The sequence below is a fragment of the Marmota flaviventris genome, chromosome 15 (assembly GCF_047511675.1).
Source record: "Marmota flaviventris isolate mMarFla1 chromosome 15, mMarFla1.hap1, whole genome shotgun sequence".
NCBI lineage: Eukaryota > Metazoa > Chordata > Mammalia > Rodentia > Sciuridae > Marmota > Marmota flaviventris.
In genome coordinates, this window is record NC_092512.1 from 45,351,150 (window position 1) to 45,355,430 (window position 4,281).

A 4,281-nucleotide genomic window follows, 5' to 3' on the forward strand; every position below is an offset into this window, starting at 1 on the left:
CATTATAGTGTCCCTTGAATAATATACTATGGCCAATAAATATCCTTGAGTGAGTCGATGGATATTCTTGTGGGGGAATTGTACCACCCACATAGGGTGTCCATCTTAGCAGGGTTGGAATCTAGATGTCTGTTAAGCATTAAAAACCAACTCTTGTGCCTTCAGACTTTTCTGCTCCCTCTTCTTCAGTAAGTCCTGCAAATGCTTGCAGGCAGCTTCTTCAAAACAAACTTTCCAACTTCCTTCTACAATCTGTCATACCTTATTGTTTCCAAGACTTTCTCCTGTCCCCCATAGAAGCCATATTTGGTCAGTTCTTTTAACATTTATGGCTCCAAAAATGAAATAAATAAATATATTCCATGTTATCTGGCCAGCCAGATGACAGAGTTCTCCTACTAAATATATGTAAATTCTTCAATCCTCAGGAAAAATTACACCAAAAGACAAGATGATGCTGATCAGGGATCCTTCAGAGAATACTAGTAGGTAAAACCATGAACCAACCCCAGAAGGTTTAATTCATCTATTAAGGATTCATCTGTGAGTGACTAGAATGCTACAGGAGAGTGAATCCCTATATTCCCCAAGCAACTGAACCCAGAGTGAAATATTTTTGAGAGTTTTCCTTTCTGAATGGAAGCTAAGTAAGCATTCTCCAAACCTGGGAAGTTCTGAGTCTTCAATTTGCCTAGTGAATTGGAATGGCCTGTGGCAGCCTGAATATGAATGGAGATGTAGTAATTCAGTAATATAAAATGGGAAATGCAGTTTAATTACCCTGGATATTTTTTTTTTTCACATAGATTGCTTCTACTTTTATTATATGGGATCACGAACCCATTCACCTTAATGTGGGGTAATGAAGCCTATAAAGGAAGTCATAAAAATGCTGTTTGCAATATTGTTTTTAGAAACTCCAATCTAATGGAAAAATCTTGTCATTATTAAAAGCATTTGTAGTTCTCCCAGAATTCTAGACGTAAAAGGATTCTTAAGCAGTGAGAAGTAAGGTCTCTCCTACCTTGGTTAATGAACTAAAGGATTAAAGGATCAGGTGAGAGAAGTATTTCTCAAGTTACTTCAGATCAATAGATATGGAACATATGCTTCTTTACTGGCAACCTAAAGTAGAATTTAATCTAGAAATGGCCCAAAATACAAGTATGAAAAGGGATATTGATAAGAGGTGACAGTATGGGACCAGTAGCAATTCCAAGGGAAAAAAAAAAAAAAACATTCTTTCATAAATTACATTTCTGCTGTTAAAAAAAAATCTAAGCAATAAAAATTCTACCTTTAAAAAAGGACAAATTTTAAGAATTACTAATGAATGCAAATTAAAGGAAGAATAACCACCTATTTTTTTTGCCCATTACATTAGTACGAAAGTTTTCAAGGCAACAACAGCCATAGCCATGAGAGTATGCCATCCTCACACTTCATTTATTTAAGCCATCCTTACACTTCGTTTATTTGAGTTGAGTTGCTACAAGTTGCAAAAAAATAATTTAGAAATGTACATGAAAATTTAGAATGTATACTTTTAAACTAACAATACCATTTGTGAGGAGTTTCTCTTATAATCAGAAACATGTGTCTATGATAAATGTATAAAGATGTTTGCTACAGCATTTTTTGTCACAGCAAAACACTAGAAAAAGGTGAATATATATATAATTATGGTTAATCAATAAAATAGCACTCAACTCTAAAAAGTATAAATTTGATGTTAATTTTAATACTGGAGGGATGTCCTCTAATTAAAAATAACTCATGGTAATATCCATAACATAGTCCCTTTTCCTAAAGCCAATAACAATAACATACACAAAAAAAAAAATTGTATATGAGAATTTATATGTTGGTATTAGCCTGGTGCTTTCAATACTGATTTCCTCAGGGTAGCAATAGCAGTAAGTAGCGATTTAAAGGTGACTTTTGATTTCCACAATTCACATTAGTTTCCTCAAAAACTCACTCCACATAAACAATAAAAAGAAGCAGAAAGAATGTGCTTGGTATTTGTACACAGCTCCAAGAAAGTCTTCCTTTCCTTTCCAACCACCCTCCCCTTCAAGTCACAACACCTGAACTTTCCTACATAGAAAGTCTGAAATGTCGTAGTTTCAGGAAAGTGAAATCAAAGTGCTTTTCATATAAGAAAGTTTGGGAAAGTGCTTTTGTTTTCTTTTTCTGGAAGAAAATTCATTATAATTATAAAAAGGAGTAGAAATGCTAGTTTGCTTTGCATCAGTTTGTTCAGTCCCTGTCCCTTTATTATTTTTTTTCCTGGCATTTTTGTCTGAAAATCCAGATACTATTAAATCGGTCAGGACTAGGAAGCGTCAGAGTGTGCCCTGGAATCAATCTATAGTCCCTGCTTTTTTGCCCTTTCTTCAAAGTTTATGTGGTAGCATTGGCTTCCATGTTCCCATACAGCATGTTTCATACAAAGACCCTGGCCACAGAAGGACAAACAGGACCTTTCTCAGTATTAGTTTTCCAGGAGTTAGGATAAATATGCGCAAGCTGTTGGTCTTTCATTCCTATGACCACTTCTCTTTTTACCCAAAGTGCCTACCATAAAATAAAGTTTTCTCTATGAGAAAACTTCAGAGGTTACTTAAGCTTCAACTCTCACAGATGCCGAAAACTGAGGTTAATGCACATATAGTTGCCTGCGCATGTTTCCTTTATATCAATACATACTGTCTTTTGTGCCTATGTGGCTACATCCTCATAAGTCTAAGCTTCAAAATGTCAGGAGCCATGTCTCTTATTATTTCCAGTGTCTTGGTAGAACACTTGACATAATAATTGTTCATTGAATGATTGAAAGTGCAAAAAAATGACATTAAATTATTTTTAAGCCAAAGAATATTAGGTTATTAACATCTCAAATTCTAGTTTATCTCTTGTGTAACATCAACTCAGAGACTATATATGAGAATCAGATAAGGTAACTGAAGTGAAAATAATTTATGAACTGCAAAGTATTGTCACAATGAGTACTCCATTGAGAATATAATCGAAATAGGCCAGCTTTGAATGGATGGGTCTCTGCAAATGAGACTCATAAAAAGTCTTACAAATCCACCACAGGATAGACCTGTAGTGTCAGAAACATAAATTACATAAATTTAAAAATATAAGGCTTATCCAGTCCACTTTAGTTTTAAGTTGGCTATGTTTGAATTTTCTTTTGATTCTTTATTTTGTTTTGTATCATTGTAATAAGAGACACTTGGAACACATTTTTAGCAGACCCAAAGATCTCACAAGATTGAAAACCATATTCATTAGAAGTATTTGTATAAATAAATAATTTAAATTAGCATATGTTACATTGAAATGTAACAAATATACAAATATGCATAATATAACATGAGGTTTAGTTAGGTGGGTTTTTTCCCAACTCTAGTGATCTTCAGTTTCTGAAGAATTCTCCACCTGAGATAGAAATAAGGAGGAGTACATACATTAAGGTCAATGAATGTGGCTGTGTCTAGGTCACAATTTACCTAATGACCAGATACTTCCTTTCCTTAATTTTGGTTTATTCTTTCTAAACTTCACAGCAATAAGTTATAGTATCTCTAAGATTACTTATTTTTTCTAACATCTTAAAATTCTATAATTCAATTCAATTGCTTTCCAATTATAATTCTACTTCAAGCTGAAAAAACAAACAAGCCATAGTCCTGCTTTCTCATTTTGGTAAGGCTAGTTCATATAAACCATATGATATGATAATCTTCACAAGCACAAAACAGAATGATTATCAGTATCAGCCAATTCATTGTATACATGAATCCAATTAATTTAGGACTTGCCAAGCTTCCACCTGATTTTGTTCAAACAAATACCAAAAAGTCTTGAAGAAACCGCATGCAAATAAAATCATTTATATGGTTTTGCCCTTCATCGGCTTTCCCCTTCCATCTGAAAATCAAACCCTTTCCAAATGTGTTCTTTTGCTATGATATTCCGGGATAAGTTTCTCCCTAGACTAAGAAAATGTGAGGGAAAATGAATCTCTGTTTTCAACATCCAATCTTTAAGCAAAGATCTCCCACCACCTGCTGCTCTCTAGACTCCAAAACTCCTGCTCCAGCCAGCCTTCCGGGGAAGAGAGGAGAAAACTGGAAGGGAGGGGAAGAAGGTTGATGAGAGCAAGAGGCGGGGAGTGCGAGGCCTGGGAGGCAGGAGGAGGCGTGGCCCAGCTTGGGGCGGTTGGGATAAATACTGCGAACTGGGTGCGGGGTGCGGAGAGAGAAC